This window comes from Macrosteles quadrilineatus, unplaced genomic scaffold (genome assembly GCF_028750875.1).
Source record: "Macrosteles quadrilineatus isolate MER2022 unplaced genomic scaffold, UCM_ALF_1.0 Scaffold_6__1_contigs__length_79288215, whole genome shotgun sequence".
NCBI classification, from domain to species: domain Eukaryota; kingdom Metazoa; phylum Arthropoda; class Insecta; order Hemiptera; family Cicadellidae; genus Macrosteles; species Macrosteles quadrilineatus.
In genome coordinates this window covers 12,118,531-12,131,904 of record NW_026542599.1, presented here as the reverse complement: position 1 = coordinate 12,131,904, position 13,374 = coordinate 12,118,531, and the positions used below count along the sequence as shown (strand labels likewise).

General features: G+C 35.1%; 1 protein-coding gene across 2 annotated transcripts in view; it reads left to right on the top strand.

Moving 5' to 3' along the window:
- The first annotated feature begins 4,164 nt into the window (after positions 1-4,164).
- The window catches only part of LOC128996503 (uncharacterized), a 46,116-nt gene continuing 36,906 nt past the window's right edge, over positions 4,165-13,374 (top strand). The window contains exon 1 of one of the 2 annotated variants that reach the window (XM_054421880.1): positions 4,165-4,268. The gene's annotated coding sequence lies outside the window, so the exon portion shown is untranslated. The remainder of the gene's footprint in view (positions 4,269-13,374) is intronic. The other variant, XM_054421879.1, reaches the window with a different exon arrangement.

The window sequence follows — 13,374 nt, the reverse complement described above, 5'->3', positions numbered from 1 at the left end:
GTAGATTGAGATTAGCTGCCAAATTTTAGAGTAAGAAGAGGTTAAATGGAAGATCGCAAGAACTCTGCATTGTGATTGGTTCAAAATGACGTCATCTGAATTTCGGGCGGTCGTATGCTCTACATTTCCACCTCGAGTCACTCAACTAGTGATTCCCAACTCGCTTCCCAACTGTTGGGTTTCAAAAATACCAAATCCTGTTGTTGGTTGAGTTGAGTGCTGACGATTGACTCAACTGTCAACCATTTCAAAAATAGGGCCCCAGGTCTAGGTGGTATACTGTATAGCGCCTACTGCCAAGGACAGGTAGCAGTCGTTTTACTGGTTGCTCAGCCGGCAGAAAAGAATTGCTTCTCTTCTTGTATTGTAATTGTGTATTTGGTTTCCTCAGCTGAGGTTGTTAATATTTTCCTTGACATGTACCAGACAGTTGTAGATAAATTTTGGCTGTAAACAGTAATCACTCCCAAAGGCATGAAAAAGTGGTCTACAATGATCAAGCCTTGCGCTAGACGTTATATTTATTTATTTATTCATTCCAACGGTCAAACAATTACCAATACATATATAACAAAACGTAAAAGTGATGGCCCTTAAAGCAGACTTTTGAATTGTTTGAATATTCTTGGTCTCTGAAGCGCGTTCCCAGTTAGGTTCCTGTGGTCAAGTTTCTTATAATTTCCTTAGAAAGAAACCCGTTCTGGAAAGTCTGCCTCCTCTTGTGTTATTGCCTCATGTCATCTTTTTGCCATCCAGCCAAAACCCCAGTAGTTTTACAGGTTGATGTTGCAGATTCTGTTGTTTAATACCGCATCAGTTCCTGGTTTTATCGTTACGTATTTATTTTTAGCTTATTTTTTACAAACAAGGGTGTTTAGCTTCGTCAATGATTTCCATTGCTTCAGATTTCAGTTGGTCCAAAGTGACTACTACTTGTAATGAGGATGGTGTCGTCAGCAAAGAACAAAGTTCTTCCATCAGTCCCCAGATCAAAAACAGGAAGGGCACACACCCAGGGATTGAACCCTGTGGGCCCCCTAAGCCGATATTCAGGTCACTGGAGCAGAACTACCCTTATATAGACAACACGTTTTGCTTTCTGTCCTCTAGTTAGAACAGACATGTATACAGAATCAGCTGATGAAGGTAGGTTCCGGGGACACACACTTACCCATCAGCTGTTTCATGTCTGCTAGCTCATCATGAATGGTCTCTCTTGGTGCAGAATTTTGTATTCCATACCTTTCCATTTTTATCAGCAAGACACAGTGTGTTATACAGTCGAACGGCTTGCTGAAGTCACATAGGGTTAAGTTTCATTCCGATTCCATGTCAATTTCCATGTTGATGGTCAGTGAAAAGATTTGAGCGCTCAAAAAGTCAATTCGTTGGTCCTTGATTATGCAGTAGTCTCCATGATCTTTGCGTGCATTGGTATCACAAAGATAGGCCTATATCCAAATTCAAACATAACATTGTTTTATCACAAGATTGTGAAGGGTAAGTTTCAGCAAACGACTTTATATTGATCAGATAGTTGCTGATATTTAATTGAGCTTCGTGAGTTGATTAGTGGGGTAGCGTAGCTTCATACAATTTAAATGGCTGGGTAGCTGAGTGGTCATAGTGTTCATGCTCGCCTAGCAATCAAAAGGTCGCTGGTTCGATCTTGAGAAAAGCCAGTCGCCTTTTGATGGTTCGAAATTGAACCCAGCTGTTCCTGATCAGTGGGCTTTTACCTGGCTAATGAAACAGCTGATCTTAGTAACAACTCTTCACTTCACTTCACAGATCACCTCACCCCATTCTACTCTCATCTATCACTCATATTTAGGTTAAAATACGCACCTTGGGTGGCGACCACATATATATCTTAATAATTGAAATAATAATAATATTTAAGTAATGAAAGCTACTTTTATCTTTATTGCAGAAATATAGCTGCTATAGTAGGCCTATATTGTGACAAACAACTAATTAGTCTTATAAGGACATAGCTTGTCGTAATGTATGGTACATGCAAAAATAATAATTAATAAATAGATGGTGCATAGCAAATGTCATGGAGCTGAATGTCTCTCAAGCGCTCCAAATTCCCCATTAAAGCGAGCTTCGAGGGTAATAAAAAAGACTAATGGTCCAATTCTGATCACGTTTGGTGCAGATAAAAAGTTAGCTAAATAAAATAAAAAGAATATAATTAATTATAATAGGAAATAGTGTATAGTGTATACGCTGGAGGAATAAGTAAATAAATAAAAGGAATAAACGTAAGCCTACGTTAATTTGAACATAGACTTCGTTTTGTCTATGATTTGAACGAGTACGCGAACAGCCTGGCACGATTGAACAATGGGAAAGGGGTTTTACAAGATGTCTGTGTTATATGTGTAAATGGGGTTTCATCCTCAAAACATAAAGTTTCACAATTTACTTTCACACTATTTCGTAGAAATTAAAAACAAATAATTAAGTATATATTGAAGAATTGTGTACACCTAATTGCCACAGGTAAAAAAAGAAAAACTATACATCTAAAAATGTCTATGTTAGGTATTATTATGGAGATTTAGTAAACTATATTGTAGTTTGCTTGTTTATAAACATATTGGATTTGTACAGTTGTTTTATTGTTCGGTTAATTTATTTTATGGCTAAAAATAGTATACTTTGACTTTACTCATCCAAAATGTGTTTAGTCGAGTGCAGGATTACAACACGAGTAGGCCTACGATAAACACCTATATTCCGGACTAGACAATTCAAGGCGTCAACATAACATGTTAGGGCCATTGACTTGATACAGAAATTAATTGTCGTACTGTAATAATTATAGATCACTTTGGCTCACTATCCAATCTTTCATTTTATCGTACCGTATGAGATTTGGTATGCTTTTGACATGTTATCTTGGTTAGATAACTAAGTTCTATACCAATTTTATCTATTTCTAGTAATCAGAATCTTACAAACATATCACACTGCGCAGAGAGGGCAATTGATAATACACCAATACCCCCGCCGCAGCAAACCTGCCGTCTAAGCGAATTTCCATTTGGCCGAATTGATTTTCAATTGATCTATTTAAATAACATTAGGTTTAACGAGTACCTAGGTTTGCTGCTACAAGGAAACTAATAAAGTGTGTGTTTTAAGTAAAATAATTATTGCTTAGTATAAAATGAATATATTTGCCAAGTTTGATCAACAGATATCCATAAACAAGCAAACTACAACATTTTACAATATCCTCCACAAGAATAACATGGGAATTTTAAATTTACCATTTTTTTTAGTTTTCTCCGTAACCTATAACCATACAAAAACACTTTGATATACTGAATTGTTTGTTTTTTTAAGCTCTTTAAGAAGGGTTAGAGAAAAATTGGGAAATTTTGTGTTTTGAGGGTCAAAAGTGAGAAAAACCAATTTTTACCCCATAAAACCCCCCATAAAACCCTGTTCCCATGGTCCGATCATGCTGGATCGCGAACTCATTCAAGTTTATCCCGCCTTACACCTTCAAACCAAATTTCATCAAAATCGAATAAAAATTACTCAAGTTATCGTGTTCACGGACACACACATATATAAAAATTTGAACGAATGGTGTTTTTGGCCTCTGAGGACATCAAAATGAAAAAGTAAATCGGTCCCGGGCCTAAGTCTTACCATGAGACCTACGGTAATAGCTACTTCCCTATAGGGAAATTCGCTAATAAAGACAATTATAATTAGGTCTCTAATTTGTACAAGTCCTGATAAAAGAGTGACCGGCGGAGATACTGACCATGCTACGAAAGAGGAGCTGGTCTAGTGGTAGTACGTGGGACTTCGGTCCCTGAGGTCCCGGGTTCGAATCCTGACAATCAACAATGGGTCTATGTAATAGAACCCCTACACTTAGCCTGAATCTACGTGGAAACAATCCTGAGATAACGTTTGGCATCCCAGGACGAAATATTCCCAAAATAAGCAGTACAAACTTGAATTTCACATTTATTCAAGTTTTAAAATCGCAAAAGAATCCCCTTTGGAACATGAAAATGAAAGCAGACGTGAGATTATGGTGAACAGATGATTGACGTATACAGAATCAGCTGATAAGGGTGGGTTCCGGGGAGACACACCCCCACCCAGCTGTTCCATGTCTGCTTGCTCAGTCGCGTTCGCGCTGTCGCGGAGTGCACTGGGGTGATGTGGTTTGTGCGGCTGGCCGTCCAAACTCGCAAAACCAATCTGGTCAACTAATGAAGGATTAGATATCTGTAAGTATTTCATACTAGAATATCATACATTATAATAATGTAAATTGATCACAAATAACGACATGTTTATGTTATATGCTAGTCGTTGCGGTTATGCATGTTAAAAGTATTGGATTTTTACATTTTAGGTTAGGGAGGATTTTAAATGGGTTAAAGTTCCAAAAGCAATTGACGATTTAAACCGTATAAAGTTGACTGTGAGTTATGTCTTATGTCAATGAAATTCTAAGAGGTAAATTAGAATTATTAGTTGTTCTAATTTCAAAAGCTTTAGTTTTCTTGTGCAATGTATTGTAAACAATTTTGTAAACAGCTACAATTAGATAATTGACAAATAATCTAATTTTAAAAATATATCCGTTTACTGTTACAAAATATCATTAACTCAGTTCGTCAATTTGTTTATCTTAGATTTATAGCAATTGTTTAACAATACAGTACGATTATAACATGCTTATAAGCCCTACTTGACGTGAATAAACAAGAAAATTAGTAAATGTATTTTAGGAAGTTCTAACATCTGTATATCAATAATTGATATATCAATAACAAATTTTATAATTATAATTAATAATTATAATAGGATTTTATACAGGTTTATATTTTAAGGTAGCCTATATACCTACAGATTTTATCAACTATTGAGATGGGGACGCCACCTACTCTTGGTGTTTATTTACTCGTAATTTAGAAATAATTAATTTTTTTACTTTAATTTAACCCTTTATTGGATGTATCTGAATGCATTAATTAAGTAGTCTACTTAATTACCTTCACACACAATAAGAACTTGACAACTCTATAAAATGAAAGTATATACAATTGGTGAGTCAGATTCAGTGCAGTGTTTACATGAACCGCAGATGAATCTACACTGATTTCGTATCAGCAGATAAGCTCTCATTCTGTTGTGAAATCTAATATTTTTTGTTTTGACGAGTCTTTGGAAACGTTTTGAGTCATAGTCATGTTTGAGTCCGTCGATGTCAAGTAAATGGGGTTATTGGTAGGTTAATTGTACAGCGCTTTCCCTCTAACTATAATATAATACAGAGAAGTAAGTATCAAGAGCTCTATATACGTTCACAAGATTTAGGTAGTTTGAGGTAAAGTTTCCCCACCACTTGTTTGTATTTTATTTAATGTATGTTGCTCAGTTGTTGAGCTATTATTTTAAAGGTAAGAGTCAAGTGGAAGGGGTAGAGTTCTTCCCCTAAAACCACCTGAATATTGTAAACGAAGTATAGTTTATCAATAACTGTTTTATTTTGTTAAAATAATATTTTGGTTTGAAAATTTCAAAAACTCATTACAAGTCACTTTGTTATCCAGGCTATCCCGCACATATATTAATTGTCTTTTTGGTCCATAATGATGATACAACTTTAAGATAGATGACACAGTTATGGTTGTAAAGTAGAAGTTAATAATTTTACGTTCGACGGTTCTATCCTGACAAAGTTCGTTATTTTCATCCCAGTTTCAAGAACTTGAATTATACTTGATTTACCTTTGTTGTTGCCTGTTATGTAAGTGTCTATGCATTTCACCACCTTGTGTAAATAAAGACTAATGTTAGGGATAAGAAGATGAATTAACAAGAGGACCCCACACAAGGTGACGAAATGCACTAGGCGATACAAACATAATGCCTACGAAAACTCGCAACAACAACAAAGGTAAAGACTGATAGCTTTTTGATCATTCGAAACAGAAGCTGCACTTCTCATTACACTTTTAATGGTCCTTCCTACATAAAAAAACCATAGAAATAAACAGCTGATCTTAGTGACAAACTACAACTACACTATGCACCTCCACCCCCTCCCCATGCTACGAGTCGTAGCCTACGACAATGCACGACCTGAATTGACGTACTTTTGCGCCAACTACTCCAGGGAGCCACCCGATACGTTATTTAATTAAGCTAAGTGGTGGCACTCTTTGACTGTATAATTGGGTAGGTTAAGGTTAAGATGACAAGTAAACAAGGACAACTGCCGGCAACTCACCCCTACCTGGCTTGGGCTTGGCGCAATTAAGGAACTCTTTGGCGCAATTGATGCACGACCTGAATAAAGGATGGTTGTTGGATGCGCTTCTTTGGCAAAAGGTCTATTTCCAGTGCATATACTATGTAGATGTTTTCTATTAGATAAGTTGATACTTCTAAGATGTTTTGTAACATAGTATGCTCGAAAAGGTTTCGTTATTTTAAGAAATCCCAACACTATTTCCCGAGAAAATGTAACTTTCCGTCTGTGTTTAGAATTTGCACCGTCTCCGTTGGCATCAGTAGCAACCCTGAACAATATTGCTTGCACACAGTCCAAAGTCGAAACAACAAAGACAAACGAGTTTGCTTTATCATTCGGTAAACAGCTGTGAGGCATGACTTGGTCGAAATATCAGGGATTCCCAGATGAAATAATGACAACACCCGTATTTACGCAATAATTGTTGGGGCCTTACTCGATCATCTGGGTACATAATATTTGGTGTGACTCATTTATGTCGAAGTTTGTTAAGTAAATAAAAAGTTAATACAGAAACATCGTGAGGTGTAGGTTCGAAATCGGTGCACTTTTTGCTTTGGGGTCCCAAAAGAGGAATACAATACACCAACAAATCGTTACATATTTCTATTTTGTGTTTGTGGTTGACACGAAAATGTCTGATGCATTAGTAAAATTGCAAGAGATTTTGAAGGGTCCCATATATTTATATTCCATATGATTATCCACCAACTGTTTACTGTAAAAGCGCAATAGAAAGAACTATAAAACTAAGTTTTAACTTTGATTTAAAATACTTCTTATGACAATAATATATTTTCGTCATACTGCAGCAAACAGCCGTTTTTACATGTGTTGCGGGTCTAAAGTAGCATTTTTACTCTCTAGAGAGTAAAAATCCTTTTTTTTGCCTCTAGGGACTTAAAATCAGCTGTTGCAAACGTTTGTTTCGATTGTATCAATCGCATGGATCGAAATAATCTCGATAACTAAACGAATAACGAAGTAAACTAAGTACTGTAATAACAAACTGGAAAGCGTTTTGAGAGGTCACCTTTTCACGAAAAGTATTTTCGTTTCCTAGCTCAGTTTGTTAATTAATTATGCAATATGCCGAAAAATATAGTTCATCAGAGGGGGGAAAAGTATCTTTTCAACCCTCGTTCATTTTCGAACCTCAGCTTCGCCTCGGTCGTGAAACTTCTAGCTCGAGTTGAAAAGAGTCACTTTACGCCCTAGTGATGAAATACACTTTCATAAATTATTGAGATGGGGACTCCACCTAGGTGCGTATTTTACGTAATTTCTCAGTAGCTTAGATGTTTCGTTACGAAGACGAAGACAATGCTAACAAAGCTTTCAACTCCTCAAAAACACAATACAAACACGAACTTTAAACTGTACGTATCACAAACATTTGGACATTAAATATTTAACTTAGTAGTTTACGTACCATTTTTAAGCTCCTGTTGTGTTTGTTTCAATTGACTTTTTGACTGATTGCAAGCTGTGGAAAATGTTGTCTTCGCAACGAAACACTACTGGTAATCTTTATCTTTGTACTGCTTGACCTGTATGTAAAATCATAGGTAAAACGTATTATTATCTTAACAAAATAGTCCAGGGGCCAGAAAAATGAACTTTGATATATTTTAATAGACGTAATTACACGCTAAAATACCACAACATTAAATATACATGATAGGTATCGGTATTACCATAAATGGCGAACATATTATGTGTATTGTATATTTCCTTCAAATAATTTTTAATTTAAAAATGTGTATTTATAATTGTTAGTTTTATATTTATCTAGATTATTAGCTCTTTATTGTGTTTCTAAGATTGCTACTTTACGTTGACATGTCGTTAGGAAGTTAATTACTTAATCAATAGTCCAATAAAATCGAAGCTTGACTTGCCTTACAATCTAACAAAAGGAGGAAACGTAAATTACACTGACTCTAAATACTGCAAGCAGACTTTCTTCTAGTAAATTCTGGGGCCAGTTTTCGTGTGTGAAATAGTTAAATTGTGTGAAAATGTATAAATAAACTATGAAGACCAATGACTTCGTTCTTCTTAAAAATAAAACACAAAACATTTGACTATCATCTTTTGTATTTTAACCTTTCTTCTCACTGATGTGCGTCAAGGCGCTATGATTCGAGCAAGTATAATTTTATTTTAGAAAATATTTATCTTTGTATATTCCTAGTTAAGGTATTTATCTTCGTAAATTTGACAACATTATTTATTTAGTTGTAGAAGTTTAAAATTCTTGTTTTCATGACAAATACAAATTAAATATTACAACAACTATATAGCTTTTGAACAAAACTGTGAGTGTCTAAATAATAAAAAATCAAGCCAGAACATGTTAGCTTTTAGGTTAAGATAGTCATTTCATTTTCACCATTTCAAAAATATTCTATTTCTTATCGTATTCCAAAATACATATCTTAACTATCCTAACCCAACCCAACTTTAGAAAAGTGCACCAGAATTTTTTGCCGAAACAATTAAACTGGTCCTAAATGATTGCTGTAAAAATAAATTATGCTGTTGCGCCGACTCAACCACCTGATCTAACACCACAGCTGGAGCCGAGCCTACAGCTGATCTGTTTATGTACACGTTAGTTCTTGTGTCAAGTCTCGAATCGTGCAGTTAAATCGTGCGCAGTTACACTAAACTACTGTATCAGCTGTCGCTGCGTCTATGATTGTTTGGTTTTGTGAACAGTGTCGAAGTTTTGAATTTATTGGTATCGGTGTGGGTTTTAACTAGTGTTTTTCTCATTTAGCTAAACCGATTCGTTAGGTGAATTGATTTGAATAGTGAATGTTTCCAAAAGTGAAATATCCTTTGAAAACCTGTTTGGTGTTTTGAATATGGTGTGATTTAGTGTTGAGAAGACCATTAGACTAATTTTAACGGTGTATTTGTGGTACTATAACATAAAGATATGAATTTTTCGTGCAACTGTTATGCAATCATGTGCAACTGAATATAAGTGAAATAGCAGAAGTTATGTGAGTTATGCGAAGAAAATTTAAACGTTTATGAACATTTAATAAACATTGCTTATTAGTTGCGATGGTTTATACAGCAAGTGTCCTCAACGCGTTCTTGTGCTGTCGACATACTTACAATCTACAACAAAAACAGGTAACACTAGTAATACGAGGGTATGTTTAAATGTAAACCTGTATTAAATGTACTACCCCAGTTGCAGCTATCCTGCACTTCTATTAAGCTAATTTCTGTTTTGATTGAGGGTTATTCGAACGATTTAAAAGGAAATCTCAGTATGAATGGCAAATGCTGAAAGTACTTAGGTTTGCTACAAATAGGAGAGTAAACAAAGTATGTTAGACACTACGATGAAATAAAGAAATATACATAATTTTATAAAAATCTAGAAATATACAAGCTATATCCAATTTATTCAACGTGGTAGACACCCTACAATGCTTAACATTTTCGCAGTGACTAATGAATAAACGCAAAGGAAATACTAAATAATGATGTATCTTAATTGAATTAATATTTTAAACCAAGTCTACAGTTATGGGGGAAACCCCCAACAGTTCTTCTGGTTCATAAATGTATAGATATATATGATATACATATTTATTTGAACTAATATTGTTTTCGTAAATTAACGATATTTACATGGATGTATTCGAATTAATATTTATGACGATTCCTTACATCAAAACGTCAAATAATTGGCTACACCACGCAACCACTTATCATTATTGCAGTTTGGCCAAATTTGTGTTAAACGTTTTTGTGTTCGTGTAAGTTTTGTCACAGAGAATAGGTATTGTGTATTTGACAACTCTTGACAACCCCAGAGCGATGAAGAGGATTTTTTAACCACATTGTAGACAGCTTGAAAAATAATATTTAGGTCCGGAACCTTTGGTTGCAGACTAAATAACGGATAATTTACAGTACAAACCCTTTTTATTTGTAAAATACGTGATCCAGAGGCTAACCATGTTTGAAGTCAAATTATTGCATCGACGTTGATAAAATATAAATAAAATATGTAAGTGACAACTAGGACTATACGATTTTTTACAAACTGTCAATATTTTTTCACAGTCTTTAAAATTGTTTTATATGCACTTCAACTAGATGAGACCAAAAACAAATCGTAGAAATCGACCAGTCATTGACGTCATTTGCACGTGATCAGAGCGTGACTGAACCATGCAAATTGTCTAGCACTTGTACAAACCAAAGGTACATCACTAGATCGCAGACGGTGCATTGGCAATTGTTTAACTAGTGAAACGTTAACAAGTTGGTCGAAAATATATTGCGAAATCACAACACTATGTCATAATTACCAAAAAAATATTTGGAAAAAATTTTAACTTTGTAAAACTAGTGGCATCATATTTAATTTTTTTCCCATTGAGTTGAACGTGAATAATTTTGCATTACTATTGCGAAATACATTGTTAATTATCATATTGTGTAACTCATATTAGGCTAGTTAGAATAAAAAATAACGTAGGGTAATGTTTAACTAGTGAAACCTTACAAGTTTGTTGAAAATATATTGCAAAATCACAACGCTATGTCGTAATTTTAGAAAATCTGTAATATAAATATTTTGAATAAATTGTAACTTGAAAACTTAACTTGTAAATTGAACGTGAATAATTTTGCATTGCTATTATGCAATGTGTTAGAAAAAAAAATCTAATCTAGTCTAAAAATGTGTTGTTCATGTGTTGGACCTGAAGTACAGATTGATTTCAATGTTTAATCAAATTTTTAGCAAAACTTGTTGATGAACAGGTGCTTGCTCCCTGCTAATCTTTTTTGTAAAATCTTTTTCTTCTTGTTCTAAGAAATGAACAGATTGTAAAATAAATTCTGAAACATAACTAATCTAAGACACTAAATGGGTTGAAAAAGATGGGAACGTACAACTACTCTGCAACTTTATGGTTCCAGTCACCACTCTGATAGTAACAATAAATGGTTGTTACAGCGACAATAGTCACTTTGTACTTGTAGGAACTACTGAATATTTATATATTCATGTGTTGTTTACATGTGTTACTGCAACGAATCGGAAATGAAAAATCAGTAAGGCCGTGAGTAGTTGATAATGAATGGACATGTTCCATGCAGTACTGATATGATTGTGTCACTCACGATATGAATTGAAGAAGGTTGTTTAGTTAGAAATGCACTAAACGCGGAAATTCTGCATAATTTGATTAGGCCTATTTGGATATTCGAGCAAGTGTAATATCTATTTTGAAAAATAATACGACGAAAATTGTTTTTTCTTGCTCAACGAAATTAGGTTGTGATAGATAACTCCTCTGTTGATGCAAAATTAGATCAGCTGACTCCATTGTTGTCATTTGACGACACTGTCACTATTGTTGTACAGTATTACAAAGAACAATTCGATCTGTTGTTTTACCTATACTTGAAAGAAAACGCGAAATCAGGTTCGAATTATGTAAATACAAACAACGACATACGTACAAGATGTTGAACACAAATGAGAAACCTAAAGTGACTTAAAATTTAGCCACTTTTACGCCCTAGTGGATATACTATTAAAGCCCAAGAGTAAAAAGATTGCAATATTTACCTGAAATAATAAAATAAAATCGAATAAGAAGTCGAAAAGGTTGACATTTTACAATATGACGAGAAGTCTACTTTTGGTATCAAAATCTTCCTACTTGTTTGTTCCCATTGTAACAAATCAATCTTTGGGTATTAGCAAACACATGAACTGTCATGAAATTTAAACGATCTTGCTTAAAATCTGTCCGATTAACATACGAGTTACTGTAGATGGTAACCCGGGACTTACTGCAAAGAAAAACCTCTCTGGCGCAGTTCCAGTAGGTTTTGGGGGTAGATTTAGGTGCTGGCGCAGTCCTGGTAGGCAGCCTAGACTCTCTGGCACAGTTCCAGTAGGTTTTGTGGGTTGGGGATATAATATATCCCCTAGCTCCTATAGCTAGCACCTATATTATAGGTACTAGTGCAGTCCCGGTAGGATCTGGACTCTCTGGTGCAGTCCCGGTAGGTTTTTTTGGGGGGGAGTATATTTAGGTGTTGGCGCAGTCCCGGTAGGCTACCTGAACCCTCTAGCGCAGTCCCGGGAACCCTACTGTAGAGTAACCAACTGCCAGAGAAGATCCAGGCATTGCATTGAAAACATAACTCCGAAAAGGAAGTATTAGGGAAAACGTTTTTGAAACTTATGATAGCTCTCCGGGATGTCTAAAATGTTCAACTCACAAATAAAGAACTGTATAAATCTCTTCTATATGCTAGTGATACATAACTGACAGTATGAACCGCCAAATGACAATGTCTGAGTACAGACCATAGAGTAACGCTACCCCATAGTCTGGTCTGAGTCTGATCATCTGACATCACGTCCTTAGCTCAGCACGTGCTGATTGCTGACGTTTACACACTTCACAGGTCCTTGTACAGTAAGGAAACTGCACCGGTCTACTTGCAAGAGAAAGTTATTGTTCGATTACGGGTATAGACCAGCATTGAGGAATGCTTGTTTTAGTACCAAGATTTGGCCATGATCGTTGATATGCAACAAGGATAGAACAGAAACTGTGTGGATTTTGAACAACAAATGACATAACGGGACTGAATTTTGTGACACATTAACATCTGGTTCCGGTTCAATGATAATACAAACATGTTTACTTTCGGGACAGTGACATAATTTGTTGATGTTTATGAGTCCGTTCAAAAAAATTAGGTGGTTTAACGGGAGGGTTTACTGGGTGGCTACCATGTATGGTACTTTCCTGTTAAAGGGAACATTCATTATTATCGATGATTTTTTCTCGATATATCGATATTAACAAATTGAAACATATCAGCTGACAATTACGAAAAATATTGTTCAGTATCAACAAACATTAATGAAATGAAACTGTTCTAAATTAAATAACCTAACATAACTAACCAAACTTGCTGTAACATTTAAAAATTCTGCGTTTATAACTTGCCTTTTGTATTCAAACCCAAACGGAATTTTTAAATGGTACAGCAAGTATGGTTGG